Here is a 16,800-nt window from a genome sequence, read left to right on the forward strand (position 1 = left end):
CTAGAATGCAGATTTTCCTCATTCAGGTTTTGGTCTATGTCCTGGCACTCCTTCCTGTCCTGCAATATTTCTGTCGAGGTATAAGCTGAAACCCCTCTGGTCTTTCTGTTGTAACTAAGTTGATTTCCTCTAGGTGCATTTAAAATCACTGGGTTGATCATGAAATTTGATGATTTGAATAATACAGCTGCTTGTAGGTCTATAGGGATTCCACATAATTTGGATGCTGTTTGCTCCTGGTTTCATATAGATGATTGTTTCTTGGCTTTCAGCAAATTTCAGTCAGATTTTTCTCCAAATATCTTTTCTGAGGTTTTTTCTTTTTTTATACCCAGCTTTTCCTTCTGAGACTCTTATGAATCCTAGTCTTTCATGCTTTGTCTTACCCCAGGATTCAACAGCAATATTTGCATTGGTTTACACTAGCTTTTCTGTGTCATCTTCTGACAGAGGGATTTCTGTTCCCCTTTGATCACAGACATTCACGAGTCGCTCTGCATTATCTAGACTGCTCAGGACTGACTTTTAACCTGCTATTATCTTATACATTGAGTTTACTTATTTTATTTGGCTCATCTTAGAGGTTCTCTTCCCCTTTTCTGATATTCTGCCTTTTGTGATTCTGAGACACTGTTGTTCTTTATTGTTTCTCTCACTTCCATTTACAATAATTTCTCTAGTAATGTTTCAAAATCTAGTTGTTTGAAAGCTTTATTTTTGGCCTTCAATCTCTTTGGAACTGAAATTGTTACTTCCTGTTTCTTTTACTATATCTTTATCTCTATTAGTCAAGTACTATCAGGTATCTAATGCAGACTTGTAAGGCTTGGTTAAGTGAAGCTTTTAGTCTATTTGGTGTACCCAATCCCATGATATTTCCCTGAAGACAAATTTTCCTTGACATCGAAGCCATTTCGTTTTCCTGTGTGTGTTGTCTGGTATACCTCTATTTACTGGTGATACCTTTGTTGTGATGAACACACCATACGCGCGTCATTTAGAATAATCTCCTTTTTATTATGCTTATGTCACTTTTCTGAAAGTGCACAGGACCCTTCCTCTTGTGGAAATGGAGCATCTAAATGTTTTCAGCTCTGTAGGCCGTTGTATGTCATTTTGGAGTGTTTTCAAAACAGAATATTGTTAGTGCACTTGTCCTTTCTAGTTCTGTGGGAATGTCCCAATTTTACCAGTTCTTCCCAGAGCTTCTCTGTCTACAGAAAAACCTGTGGAAACATATCTAAGGATGTCATGCATCAGGGCCTGCTGCCATTATCCCACAACCCCACCAAGTTGTCCTCGGTGCCATACAATTTCAGTACTATCCAAAATGTAGCATCTGCATTTGGGAGGTAATGGTGAATGAAATGCTTCATCTTCTCACGCTGCGGACCTAGACAACTAATCTTTGTTCTCTCATCCTTGTGGCTTGGGACCACGAAGGCAAACACAGCGATGTCCCGCATCCTCTGCCTCATACCAAAACTTAATCCCAGTCCAAGCTAGGAAATTAGCTGATCCTAACACTTTGCAATCTGATTTCAACCCCAAGGACCCCTGGATCCCTCAGACCAGATGCATTATTTCTCTAAATGAGCCCCACTTGTGCTCTATTGGCAAAATATCAAATTGTTCCCTTGGCCTGCAGATGCAGTGAATGTGGCCATAGGACATTTCGATAAACTCAACTTTGCGCACAGGGTCGTTGCTTTCACATTGGGGTCCAAGGTCAGTTTCCTCTCTTGGTAGGGCAAACCACAATCCACAACACACTCCGGATCCCTGAGACACAGCGTGTGACATTATGGATAGCCCTATACCTCATTTTCCGCAGCCAATGCTAGCTCAAATTTGGCAGCTCGGATCTTGGTATCAGAATCAATTGTGGGGATATTTTGTGCTGATTTCTTTGAGTTCTGTCAGCCAAGTATTTGCTGGGCATGCTTCTAACACTCAGCACATCGCTTTCAATCCCATGTGTCCTTTCTGCTTGAGATTGTGTGTCCAAGTAAAACAGAGTTTCACCTTTGCTGCTCCATCACCAGACGTCAGGTACTGCACTGATTTCCATTCTCTACTTTGCCTTCTCCTCCTCCCAGGTTTTCTGATGCCTCATTCTCTCTTGGAACTAAGGGACCACTCTTCAGCATGTGTCCTGAACCAAGGGCTTTGTGAGTGGATGTTTATCTTGCTGTGTACATGGGAACGAGTGAGCATAGTTGGCACTGGTACCCTGCCAACTGGGCATCAAGAAATCAACACATTCCATATATAACTCACAGAAATGTGATTCTTGCTTATCTCTGTTTTCTATACAGCCATGGTGGGAGGGTTTTTTCGAAGACTACAGTTTTGACATTGTGTTAATACCTCAGTTGCAGTCTTTCAAAAGGTTAATAGAATTGATTTACATATTTTGGGATTTATATGAAAATGAAGTTAGATTTTGAAACATACTAAATCTAATTACAAGCCAGACTTGTGAAGTTCTTTTACAATTTTGTCAGGTCTAAAGGAAAAATAGACAGATAGAATGTACAGTAGCAGTCCAAAATGATGAAGGGGACAGGTCAAATCTTTACTGTTGATACCTACAACACCAACAGGAACCATGGAATAACTATTGGAACCATGAAATAACCCCCATCCTGGGTTTCCCTTCTGCATGTGCGGCACTTTCCGCCCAATGACACATACTGGCCAATGTGGTCATTTCAAGGGGAAACATTTCTCTCTAGGGAAACCCAATTAAACTAAAACACCATATTTATATGTATTCTTGGTTCCAAAACTCCTAGAGGCATTATAGCTATGAGAAAACTGCTGCAGTTTTGCTCTGCTTTTGAGAACCAGGTGCTCTTCTATCAACCATGGGAACAATCGGTTGATCATGTTGGGTAAAGTAGTTTAACCCAACAAATTATGCAACAACATGATATACTGCACCTGGGGCTTCAATGAAGTGAAAAGATGGTCCACATATCATGTGTCCTTACATGTCTATGGCGACTTTTACAGTTCACTTCACTAACTGACTTATAACTGTTACCTATACTGTCTAGAAAAACTGAGGCCTAATATATATCAAGTTCAGTCAGAGATTCCCCTCACTTACCACACTCCCTTCACACCAAGTTAGATGTAACCCCAGCATTTGCTGAAACTAGGCTAAGTTCATCATTTCTTTGTGTGAGCTATCTATTCTATTCCTATCTATTATAACCGACAGTATTTGATCTTTGAGGATTTAAGTGTTGTGCACAAAGTGTGAAGTTGGAGGAACACTGTACATAGGAGTGGCTTGCTTTTCTCCTACTGGCTTCATTGCAGCTCAAGTGCTGATCCTTTGAAATGGATGCCTGAGTGGAGGGGAGGAAAGAGCAATTTCTTGATATCTAGGCCCAACCCCGGGGAAAGCTTACCAGGGCCTCATGCTCTGTGGTCTGTGTGATTTTTAAATGCCCCTTGGGACGTGTGGATTCTCACAAACCCTTCCAAGAACATGAACGGTTTTATCATCCCTGCCATTTCTTCTCTTTTAGACGTCAGGAATCTTGGACCACTTCTTGGAGCAGAGAATTGAGTACCTTCCTCAAGTAAACGTTGACCCTCCACATGTTTCTGCTGGTATCAGTGAGGCTCAACATGACTCGTGAGTCTTTCAAGCCTGGTATTCTCTAAAGAAGTCTCCATGCCAGTATTCTCCATTGTAGCAGAACAACTCTCATCAATGTGTTCGCATCTCTCCTCAATCTGTGCAGCCAGGTTTTCTGCCAGCTTCTCTTCGTGTCTTCAATAAAGTCGACTTCTACAGCACTGGGCAAGTCTGAAATTACCTCACAGCCTCACCAGTATGCTGATGACAGGCAGATCTTCCACAGTCTGTCTTTTCAGTTTCTTGAAACTGACCCGTGATCTCAGTCCATTGGGAAGCAGCAGTATCTCGAACTTACAAATCTTTCCGAAAATTAGACCTAAGCCAAGCTCCACAGAGGGTGGCAGTCCCTTCATGACACTGATCCACCCACAGAGCTCTGTCCAGTTAACTTGGATCCACCAGCCACAACAAGCCTGGTTGAACACACCAATATTCCATCTGGAATGCAACCGGTAACTGCCATCCCCAATATTTGCTGCATCTTTCCAGTGTTGGGGGAGGGGCTGCATCAGACGAGAGATTCCTAAGATAAAAGTGATTCTCTCCAATAGCGTCCCATGGTCCTTTATTTCCTACCCTCTTTCCTTTAGTTCAGAACTCTATACACAGTACAAAATAGGGAAGTGTGTTCATGTTAATTTTATGGTTCCACACATCTTTAACTTTTCTCACAGTTAAAAGTACAAAAAGACCCCACTATAGGAATCTTATGTTTGTGTAATAGCCTTTCACCCAGAATACATATCCGTCTGTTGCTTTTCGGCTGAAACACCCACACTCCCAGAAAATGGATCCATTTGATTCATGGGGGCTGAAATTCCTAGAAATTAATCCAATCACAATGTGCAATTTACTGTCGGTCTCTTTTGTTCTTAGTGCAGTTTTGTAGAGCTACTTGTCTTTGTTAAAGGCATATGCCATTTATTCTCTATGTAGGGTCGAATAGGCCATTCATTCTTCCTATTGGAAGACTAGTAAATCTATATCATGGAATACGAATCGATTTTATTCAAAATAGGCATTTGGTTTAGGTCACGATTTCCTCTTATGAATCAATATTTTTGAATATTATTGCACGCATCTGTTTTCTGAATACAAGTCTGTTGTGTACATGAAAGCAGCAATACTGTGTCGATGCGTGCTGAAAGCTCTTTGACATCCCTTTGAGTATTTTCTTTTGAATTATCATGGTTCTTTGGATATATATCATCCAACCGTACTGTTTTGGTGTTTGTTTGTTTGATTGTGTGTTTGCTTGTTCTTTGTTTTACAAACACATTAGGCCATGCATCTCTCCATTTGCTTCAAACAGAGGGTCATATAAGCTGATTCACTTAGTATAGTGCTGAAACTCACCAATGTTTTCCTGCTACCCTATCCCATCTTTAGGGTTTTGATGTCCTCCTTGCCTTCTTTTTGTTTATTCTCTGCAAGTCATAGCTCTTCTTACATTTCCAATGACGGTTTTCTTATTTCGATTTCGTCTTGCTTCTTTTCTATTCAGGGTAGAAATCTCAATCTTTCATTTAGGATAAGGTTAGAACTGCTGAATTGTTTTAAGTTTTGCTGGTCTGTGAATTTCTCTACTTCTGCCATTATTTTAAAGGGCGGTCTTGTGGCATAGGCTACGCTAGTTTGCAGCTTTTTCTCATTCAGGATTTGGTCTATTTCTTGGCACTCCTTCCTGTCCTTCAATATTTCTGTCGGGATATCAGCTGAAACCCCTCTGGAGGTTCTGTTGTGACTAAGTTGCTTTACTCTAGGTGTATTTAAAATCATTGGGTTGAACATGAACTTTGATGATTTCAATGATAATACAGCTGCTTGTAAGTCTATTGGGATTCCGCCTTCTTTGGAAGCTGTTTGCTTCCTGATTTCGTATAGATGATTGTTTCTTGGCTTTCAGCAAATTCCAGTCTGATATTTTTCGAATACATTTCCAGCCCTTTTTTTGTTTTTTTCTTATTCTTTTATAATCTTTCTTTTTCATCTGGGAATCCTATATGTCCTAACCTTGCATTCTTTGTCTTTTCCCATGTTTCAACAGCAATGTTTGCATTGGTTTACACTTGAATTTGTATGTCATCTTTTTACTGACAGTTTTGTGTTCTCATGTCTTCTCAAACACTTTTAAGTCCCTCTTCATTATCTAGTCTGCAAATTCCTGTCTTTAGCCATGCTATTATCTCATCCACTAAATTTTCTTTTTGTTTTTAACTGTTTATTGATTCATAATCATTTTACAATTTTGTCTCAAATTCCAGTGTAGAGCACCATTTTTCTCTTATGCATGTGCATATATACATTCATTGACATTTCTCTTCTTTTTTAGCCAACACAAAATCTTGTATATATTTCCCTGTGCTACACAGTACAGTCTTGTGTATATTTTCTATATTTTGATATCCCAGTCCTTTCCCACCCCCATTCCCCTTTGATCAGAAGTTTTTATTCTATGTCTATGAGTCTGTCTCTGTTATATATATATATATTTACACATATAAGTGATCTCATATTGTATTTTTCTTTTTCTTTCTGGCTTAATCCGCTCAGAACAGTATTCTCCAGTAACATCCATGTTGCTTCAATTGGTATTATTTTGTCAGATTTTATGTCTGAATAGTTTTCCATTTTATAAATATACCACATCTGCTTTATCCAGTCATCTGTTGTTGGACGTTTATGCTCTTCCTGTGTCTTGGCTATTGTAAATAGTTCTGCTATGAACATTGGGGTGCAAGTGTCATTTTGAAGTAGGGTTCCTTCTGTATATATGCCCGTGTGGTACCCTGGGTCATATGTTGTCTAATCCTAATCTTTTTAGGAATCTCCATACTGTTTTCCACAGTGGCTGCACCAAACTGCATTCTCTCCAGCAGTGTAGGAGGGTTCCCTTTTATCCACAGCCTTTCCAGCATTTGTCATTTGTGAACTTTTGAATGATGGCCATTCCGACTTGTTTGGGGTGATACCTCATTTTAGTTTTGATTTGCATTTCTCTGATAATTTGTGATATTGAGCTTTTTTTCATGTGCCTACTGACCATTTGCATGCCTTCCTTGGAGAATTGCTTATTTGGGTCTCCTATCCATTTTGGATTGTGTTGTTTGTTTTTATTCTTATTAAATTGTGTGAGATGCTGATATATTCTGGAGATCAAGCATTTGTCAATTTCATTTGCAAAAATTTTTTCCCATTCACTAGGTTGTCATTTTGTTTTACTTATGGTTTATTTTGCTGTGCAGAAGCTTGTAAATTTTATTAGGTCCCATTTGTTTATTTTTCATTTATGTCTATTGCTTGGGTTGACTCTTCTAGGAGAATATTTTTGAGATGTATGTCAGATAATGTTTTGCCTATATTTTCCTCTAGGAGGTTTATTGTATCGTGTCATATGTTTAAGTCTTTGATTCATTTTGAGTTTATTTTTTTGTATGATGTAAGGGAGTGTTCTAGCTTCATTGCTTTACATGCTGCTGTCCAGTTTTAACAACCCCTTTTGCTGAAGAGACTCTCTTGATTCCACTGAATATTCTTGCCTCCTTTGTTGAAGATTAGTAGACCAAAATTTTGTGGGTTCGTTTCAGGGCTCTCTATTCTGTTCCAATGTTCCATATGTCTGTTTTTGTACCAATACCATACTATCTTGATTAGTGTAGCTCTGTAGTATTGCCTGAAGTCTCGGAGAGTTATTCCTCCAGCCTCTTTTCTTTTTCTTCAGCAATGCTTTGGCAATTCTAGGTCTTTTGTGGTTCCATATAATTTCTTATTTGAATTTAATAGATGCAGAAAAAGCATTTGATAAAATTCAATGCCAATTTATGATAAAAATTCTCACCAAAGTGGGCTTATTGGGAGCATATCTCAACATGATAAAAGCTATTTATGACAAACCTACAGCCAGCCTAGAACTCAATAGTGAAATGCTGAAAACCTTCCTACTAAAATCTGGGAAAAGGCAAAGTTGTCCACTCTCCCCATTTGTATTCAACATAATCTTGGAAGGCCTAGCCACTGCACTCAGGCAAGAAAAAGAAATAAAAGAGATCCAAATTGGAAAAGAAGCAGAAGGAGATAAAGGTCCCTGTGCTATACAGAAGAAATTTGTTTTTTTAATCCAGTTTTTATATATTGTGGCCCACATTTGCAAATCACAAACTCCCAAATTTATCCCTTCCTACTCGCTTTCCCCCAGTAACCATAAGAATATTTACTTTGCTTGCAAGTCTGTTTCTACTTTGTAGATGAGTTCATTACTGTGTTCCTTTTCTTTCATTTCTTAGATTTCACATATAAGTGATACCATATATATTCTTTCTCTTTCTGGCTTCCTTCACTTAAGAATGATGATCTCTATATCCATTCATGTTATGATAGTATTCTTTTTTATGGCTGAATAGTATTCCATTGTATAAATATAACACCGCTTCTTTATAGTGTCATATATCAATGGACATTTAGGATGTTTCCACATCTTGGCTATTGTATATTGTGCTGCTATGGACATTGGGGTGCATATATCTTTTCAATTTAGAGTTCCCTCTTTATATATATCCAGGAGTGGGATTGCTAGATCATATGCTTGGTGCAGCCATTATGGAAAACAGTATGGATATGTCTGAAAAAACTAAAAATAGACTTACCACATGATCCACTCCTGGGCATATCTATTTCTGAATGATCTGAGTATAATTTATAGAAATCGTGTCTCAAATTCAGTGACTATTTTTTAAGATATAGGTTTTCTCTTATGCAATCACAATATATTTATCAAAATCAGGATACTTAATACTTATTCAGTATTATTATGTATGCTACAGTTCATATTCAAATTGTACCAGCTGTTCTAATCATGTTCTTCTTAATAATTTTTTTTTTGGTCCAACTGCAATCCAGATATTTGTGGGAAGGTTTTCAGTTTTTCACCATTGAGTATTGTGCTGGCTGTAGGTTTGTCAAAAATAGCTTTTATTAAACATGGTTATGTAAATTTTATTATGATTTGTTCTACTTCTGTGAAATATGTCCTGGGTAAATTGATAAGGATCACCTTAAATCTGTAGATTGCCTTGGGCATATGACCATTTCAACAATATTGATTCTTCCAATCCAGGAGCATGGGATATCTTTCCATTTTTTTAAAGTCTTCTTTAATTTCCTTCATCAGCTTTTTATAGTTTTCTGTGTAGAAGTCTTTCACTGCCTTGGTTAGATTTACTCCTAGGTATTTTATTACTTTGGGGCTATTTTAAAGGGGATTTATTATTTACATTCTTTTTCTGTTGATTCATCATTAGTGTAAAGAAATGAAATTTATTTTTGAATGCTAATCTTGTAACCTGCTACCTTGCTGATTTCTGCGATTATTTCTAGTAGTTTTTGGGTTTTCTATATATAATATCATGTCATCTGCCTATAGAGACAATTTTACCTCTTCTTTTCCAATTTGGATCCATTTTATTTCTCTCTCTTGCCTGATTGCTGTGGCTAGGACTTTCAAGACTATGTTGAATAGGAGTGGTGATAGTGGGTAATCGTGTCTTGTACCAGATTTTCGTGGGAAGATTTTGAGTTTTTCACCATTGAGTACTATGCTGGCTGTAGGATGTGTAGACGTATTTTTGATTTAGCATTCCCTTTGTACAATTGCCCAGGAGTGGGATTGTTGCATCATAAGTTATTTGTATTTTTAGTCTTTTTAGGAATCTCCATTCTGTTTTCCACAATGGCTGCACCAAACTGCATTGACACCAACAGTGTATTAGGGTGCCCTTTTCTCCACACCCCTTCCAGCATTTTTCATTTGTAGACTTTAGAATGATGGCCATTCTGACTAGTGTGAGATAATATCTCATTGTAGTTTTGATTTACATTTCTCTGATAATTAGTTATTTTAAGCATTTTTTCATGAGCCTATTGGGCATTTATATGTCTTCATTGGAGAATTGCTTGTTTAGGTCTTCTGCTCATTTTGGGATTGAGTTGTTTGTTTTCCTTATTAAGTCATATGAGCTGTTTATATATTCTGGAGACCAAGCCATTGTCAGATTCATCTTTTGCAAATATTTTCTCCCATTCCATAAGTTGCCGATTTGTTTTGTTTATGGTTTTCTTTGCTGTGCAAAAGCTTGTAAGTTTAATTATATCCCACTTGCTTAGTTTTGCTTTTATTTCTATTGTTTGGGTAGACTGCCCTAGTAGAACATTGTTGAGATGCATGCGAGATAATGTTTTGCCTATGATTACTTCTAGGATGTGTATTGCATCTTGTCTTATGTTTTAGTCTTTAATCCATTTTGCATTTATTTTTGTGTATGGTGTAAGGGAGTATTCTAACTTCATTGATTTACATGCTGCTCTCCAGTTTCTCCAACACCATTTGCTGAAGAGACTCTGTTTATTCCATTGTATGTTCTTGCCACCTTTGTTGAAGATTAATTGACCAAAGTTTTCTGGGTTTATTTCTAGGCTTTCTATCCTGTTCCATTGATCCATATTTCTGTTTTTGTACTAATACTATGCTGTTTTGATTAGTGTAGCTTGTAGTCTTTTCTGAAACCTGGGAGGGTTATTTCTCCAGCCTTATTCTTTTTCTTCAGCTATGCTTTGGCAATTTTGTGTCTTTTGTGATTCCATATAAAATTTAATATTATTTGTTCTATTTCTGTGCAGAATGTCATAGTTAATTTAATACAGGTTGCATTAAATCTGTAAATTGCCTTGGGCAGTATGAGCATTTTAACAATATTTTTCTTCCAATCCAGGTGCATGGGATATCTTTCCATTTTTTCAGGTTTTCTTTAATCTCCTTAATCAATGTTTCATTGTCCTTCATTTATAAAATTTTCACCTCCTTGATTAAATTAATTATTAGATATTTTATTACTTTGAGTGCTATTTTAAAAGGGAGTGTTTCTTTAAATTCTTTTCCTGATTATTCATTATTAGTATAAAGAAATGCAACCAATTCTTGTCCATTAACGTTGTATCTGTTACCTTGCCAAATTCTTTTATTAGTTTTAGAAGTTTTGTGTGAAACTTTCAAATTTTTCTGTATACAGTATCATGTCATCTGCATATAGTTACAATTTTACCTCTTCCTTTTCCTATTTGGATCCCTTTTATTTCTTTCTTCTTACCTGATTGCTGTGGCTAGGGCTTCCAAGACTATATTGAATACAAGTGGTGAGAGTGACAACCTTGTCCTTTATGAAGATTATACTATATAGCACAGGAAAATATATACAAGACCTTGTGGAAGCTCACAGCAAAAAACAATGTGACAATGAATATATGTATGTTCATGTACAACTGAAAAATTGTGCTCTAAACTGGAATGTGACACAACATTGTAAAATGACTATAACAATTTTAAAAAGTTTTAAAAAAGCTTTTATTATGTTGAGATGTGTTCCCTCTATAACCACTTTGGTAATGTGTTTTATCATAAATTAGTGTTGAATTTTATCAAATGATTTTTCTGCATCTATTGAGATGATTGTGTGTGTGTTTTTTTTTCTTTCTCTTGTTGAGATGCATTACATTGATTGATTCATGTATGTTGCAGCATCCTTGTGTTCCTGGGATGAATCCAAATTGATCATGGTGTATGATCTCTTTTATGTGCGGTTGGACTCTGCTAATATTTTGTTGAGGAGTTTTGCATCTATGATCACCAGTGATATTAGTACATAATGTTGTTTTTTGGTAGTACCTTTGTTTTTGGTATCAGGCTAATGGTGGTTTCATAGAATGAGTTTGGAGGTACTCTCTCTTTTTCAGTCTACTGCAAGTGTTCAAGAAGGACTGTTATGAGTTCTCTGTATGTTTGGTCAAATTCCTCAGTGAAGCCTTCTGTTCCTGGACTTTTGTTTCTAGGTAAGCCTTTATTTCTAATTCAATTTGATTTCTCCTGATTGTTTTGTTCAAGTGGTCAATTTCTTCTTCATTCAGTCTTGGTGGACACTATGTTTCCAGAAACTTGTCCATTTCTTCTAGGTTATCCATTTTATTTCCTCATATTTGTTCATAGTATTCTCATATGACATTTTGTATTTTTTGGTATTTGTAATTTCTCCATTTTCCTCTCTTATTTTGTTTATTTCTGCTCCCTCTTTTCTCTTCTTCATGAGCTTGGCCAGAGATGTGTCAATTTTGTTTACTCTTTCAGAAAACCAGCTCTTGGTATATTGATTTTTTCCATTGTTTTTTAATCTTTATTTATTTCCTCCATGATCTTTCTTATTTTCTTTCTTCTGCTGACTTGCTTTTGTTTGCTCTTCGTTTTTCTGATTCTTTTAGCTAGTAGGTTAGAATGTTTATTTGAGATTGTTCTTCTTTTTTGAGGAAGTCCTGTATTACTATGAGCTTCCCTCCTAGGGCTGCTTTTCCTGCAAAGCATATATTCTCTGTGGTTATGACTAGTAAAACTTTAAATAGATGTTTTCCAAGAGCAGTTTTACATTCACATCAAAACTGAGAGGAAGGTACAGAGATTGTCCATATGCTCTGTCCCCATACTTGCACAAACTTCCCTATTAGGCCACTCTGGTGGGGGACTTTTCTATCTGTTACTGTTGATGAACCAATAATGACACATCTTTATCACCTGAAGCTCATGGTTTTTATTAAGTTTCACTCTTGGTGTGCATTCTGTGGAATTGGACAAATGTGTAATGACATACATGCATTATTATAGTATCAAATGGTGTATTTTCACCAGCTTCAAAATCTTCATTGCTTGCCGATTCAGCTCTCCCATCCAAAATCCCTGGCAACCATCAGTCTTTTTACTGTCCATATGGTTTTGCCTTTTCTAAGATATCACATAGTTGAAATCATACAATATGTAGCCTTTTCCAATTGGCTTCTTTCACTTAGTAATAGCCATTCAAAAAAAAAAAAAGGCATTCAAATTTCTTCCATGTCTTTTCATACCTTGATGGCTCATCTGTTTTTAGCATAGAATATTGTTCTGTTGTCCAGCTGTACCACAGTTTGTTTACCCATTACCTAATGAAGAGCATCTTGGTTGCTTCCAAGATTTGGATATGATGGATAAAGCTGCTCTAAACATCTATATATTGTTTTTTGTGTGGACATAAGTTTTCAACTCCTTCTGGTAAATACCAAGGAGTGCAACTGCTGGATTATATTGTGCATGAGTGTTTAGCTTTTTAAGAAGATGCCAAACTGTCTTCCACAGATTCCCTACCATCTTGCATTCCCATCAGCAGTGAATAAGAATTGCTATAGATCCACATCCTCACCAGGATTTGGTGCTGTCAGTGTCCTGAATTTCGGGTGTTCTAACAGGTTTGTTTCCATTTGCCTAATGACATATGATGCGGAAAATTTTTTGATATGTTTATTTGCCTTCTGTGTATTTTCTTTGTTGAGATGTCTGTTAATGACTTTTGGCTACATTTAATCAGGTATTTTTGTTTCACTGTTGAGTTTTAAGTGTTTTGTGTATATTGAAGATAACAGTCCTTTATCATATGTGCCTTTTGAAAAGATTTTCTCCAAATGTCTTCTCTGTCATTCTCTTGACATTATCATTTTTCTGGCAAATTTTTAAATTCAGTTATACTTTTCAACTTCAGGTTTTCCATTCCTTTTTTTTTAAAGTAAGTTCTTTCTTATTATTTTCTATTGGATGAGACTTTTGCATATCTTCCTTTAAAATTTTAATCATGACTTTTTGTTCTTATAGGAGTTATAATGTCTAATATTATATCTATAATATCTAATATCTGTGCTCAGATATTGAAAAATAGTATTCATTTGATTTGTACTTTTATTCTCCTTTAGTATGGAACAATTTTCAACATTTCTTTTCTTTCATGATCTTATGATTTTTGAAGAACACATGTCATTAATTTTATAGTGTCCATTTTATAGTTTTTGGTATTGCCTCATGACTAGTTCCATGTCATGTATTGTTAGCAGGAGCACAACAGGCATCAGTGATGCTATGTTCTTCCCAAAGTGTTACTTTAGATGGCACAAGATGTCAGTTTTTCCACTTATGGGTGATGTTAAGTTCATCACTGCATTAGGTGGTGTCTACTAGGTTTCTTCCCTATAAAGTTCTTTTTTCCTTTCTGACTAACCAGTAACTTGAGATTATGTAAATATTCTGTTCTTCATCAAAATTTCACCCACTATTTTTAAGCATCTATTAATTTTAGATTATGTAAATATTCTGAGTTTATGTAAATATTCTGTTTTTTTTTAATACTTATTCAATTTCATTTCTAGTGATCGGTTTGTTCTAGTGGTCAATTTCTTCTTGATTCAGTCATGTGGACTGTATGTTTCCAGAAACTTGTCCATTTCTTCAAGGTTATTCATTTATTTTCCATAAAGTTGTTCACAGTATTCTCATATGATATTTTGAATTTCTGTGGTATTGGTTGTAATTTCTCCATTTTCCTTTCTTATTTTGATAATTTGTGCTCTGTCTTTTCTCTTCTTTGTGAGCTAAGCCTGAGGTTTGTCAATTTTATTTACACTTTCAAAAAACCATCTCTTCGTTTGATTGACTTTTTCTATTTTTTAAATCTCTATTTTATTTATTTCCTCCCTGATCTTTATTGTTTTCTTCCTTCTGCTGACTTTAGGTTTTGTTTGCTCTTCTTTTTCTAATTCTTTTAGTTGGTTGGTTAGGTTGCTTATTTCAGATTGTTTATCTTTTTTGAAGAAGGCCTTTATTGCAATGAACTTTCTTCTTAGGACTGCTTTTGCTGCATCCCATAGATTTTGTGTGGTTGTGATTTTTGTCATTTGTCTCAAAGTATTTTTTAATTTCTTCTTTGATTTTATCATTGACTTATTGGTTTCTTAGTATCATGTTGTTTAATCATCATGCTGTTGTTTTTTTCTCCTTTGTTTTGCTGTAGTTGATTTCTAGTTTCATGGCATTGTGTTCAGAAAAAAATGCTTAAAATAATTACTATCTTCTTAAAATTGTTGAGTCTTATTTTGTGCCCAAGTGCATGGTCCATCCTAGAAAGTGTTCCATGTGCACTGGAAAGAATGTATATTGTAATTTGGGGGGATGTAATATTCTGAAAATATCAACCAAGTCTAATTGTTCCATTGTATCATTTAGTTGCTGTGTTGCCTTTATCTTTCTGTCAGAAGAACCTGTCAAGTGATGTGAATGGGGTGTTATAATCTCCTACCATGATTGTGTTCCCATAGATTTCTCTCTTTATATTTGTTAGTATTCACTTTATGTATTTAGGTTCTCTTATGTTTTGTTCTTGTATGTTAACATGTATACTATCCTCATCTTGCATTTTGCCTTCAATCATTATATAGTGCCCTGTTTATCTTTATTTATGGCTTTAGTTTTTAAGTTATTTTGTCTATAATCAGTATTGCTACTCCTACCTTTTTTTCTTTTTTTTCCATTTGCATGGAATATCATTTTCAATCCTCTCATTCTCACTCTAAGTCTCTTCTTCTCCCTAAAGTGTGTCTCTTGTATACAGCATATGGTATGCTGTTGTTTTATTTTCCAATATACCACTCTGTCTTTTTATTGGAGCATTTATTCCATTGACATTTACAGTAATCATTGATAGACTTCTATTTATTGCCATTTTGAACTTGGTTTTGCAGTTGATTTGTTATTTCCTCTTTGTTTCTTTCTTTTTTCTTTTTGTGGTTTGATAATTTTCCTTGTATTATCTCTGTTTTATTTTGTGTGTGTCTCCGTTGTAAGTTTTGGTCATGTGGTTACTCTGGTTTTTACATATACTAACCCATTACTATGTCTGTTTGTTTTAAACAGATAGTGATATAAGTTCAAACCATCCTGCCAAAAAGAAAAAGAAAAAGAAAAAAAGAAAAATACTCTTAATTTACTTGCTTCCCTCTCCCATTCTTAATGATTTAGACGTCTCTCTTACAATTTCATGTTTATCCTGTTGTTATTCATTGTAGTTATCACCTTTCCAATTACTTTTTTTTCCCTTTCAGTAGAAAACTGGTCATCCTGATTATAATATGTCTTGGTGTGGTTATGTTTGGTTTCTTCTTGTTTTGGACCCTCTGTGCTTCCTGTACTTGGATATCTGATTACTTCTTTAGGTTTGGGGAGTTTTCAGTTATTTTTTCTTTAAATGCCTTTTCAATCCCTTTTGCTCTTTCTTCTCCTTCTGGGACCCCAATTATGCATAGATTGACACACTTTATATTATACCATAGGTCACTTATATCGTTTACATTGTTTTTTTCTCTCTCTCTGCTGTTCTGATTAGGTGATTTTGTTTTCCTGTCTTCTAAGTCACTTATTTGTTCCTCTGTATTATCTAGCCCACTAGCTCTCATTTCAATAAATGGGTTTTCCAATTTTATGTGGCTCTTTTTTATAGTGTTAATTTATTTTTTTTGACATATTCTCTATCTCTATGCACAATTTGTTTTAGTTCCTTCAGTACTGTGATCAGTCATTTTTTGAAATAATGATGTAGCAGACTATCAAAGTCTGTTTTATTGATTATTCTTTCAGGGAATTTCTCTTGTTCTTTTAATTGGGAGTGATTATTTGGTTTTTATCTTGCTCATCTTTCTTTGGAACTATGGATTATGAAGTATCAGTTATCTACTCTGGCCCTGAAAGGTTTTATTTATTCATTTACTTATCTGAAGTGGATGCAGAAATAAATCTATGAAAAAGAAATGCAAAATAAAAAAAATTGAAAACTGTATAATCAATAACAGAAGAACAAAACAAATAAAAATCAAATTGAAATCAATTTTAAAAATTAATAAAAATATTTTAAAGAAAAATTTTGTTAATGAATAAAATATAAAAAAATTAAAGTAAAAATTAAAGAAAATATGGATATATTTCTCAATAGACTGTGTGCCCTTATAATTTTGTTGAGAGTTCTTTCTTACTTACGGGTAGTTGCCAAGTCTTCCTTCATTCCCTTTTGCCTGTTATTACTTTGGTTGGGGGTGTGGCCAGCGTTCTGGTGGCAAGAGCATGCCCTGGCTATTTAGTGGGGCCTCCTTTTTGTTCTGTTGTTGTCACCGACCCTATCCTCACCCTGCTGCCTGAATTCCACTCACTGGTTCTAGAGGCCCACCAGTCATGTCCCTGGATCAGGGAAAATGGCCTCACT

The 16,800-nt window shown here is 35.6% G+C and overlaps 1 long non-coding RNA gene across 4 annotated transcripts in view; it reads left to right on the plus strand.

Moving 5' to 3' along the window:
* LOC141578017 (uncharacterized) overlaps positions 1 to 16,026 on the plus strand; it is a 67,996-nt gene extending 51,970 nt beyond the window's left edge. For 3 of the 4 annotated variants that reach the window (XR_012507911.1, XR_012507909.1, XR_012507910.1), the window contains one exon: positions 3,543 to 4,206. This is a non-coding gene — a long non-coding RNA (uncharacterized LOC141578017). Of the gene's footprint in view, positions 1 to 3,542; positions 4,207 to 12,863 lie in introns of those variants that run through there. The other variant, XR_012507912.1, reaches the window with a different exon arrangement.
* The last annotated feature ends 774 nt before the right edge of the window (positions 16,027 to 16,800 follow it).

Source organism: Camelus bactrianus, chromosome 6 (genome assembly GCF_048773025.1).
Source record: "Camelus bactrianus isolate YW-2024 breed Bactrian camel chromosome 6, ASM4877302v1, whole genome shotgun sequence".
NCBI classification, from domain to species: domain Eukaryota; kingdom Metazoa; phylum Chordata; class Mammalia; order Artiodactyla; family Camelidae; genus Camelus; species Camelus bactrianus.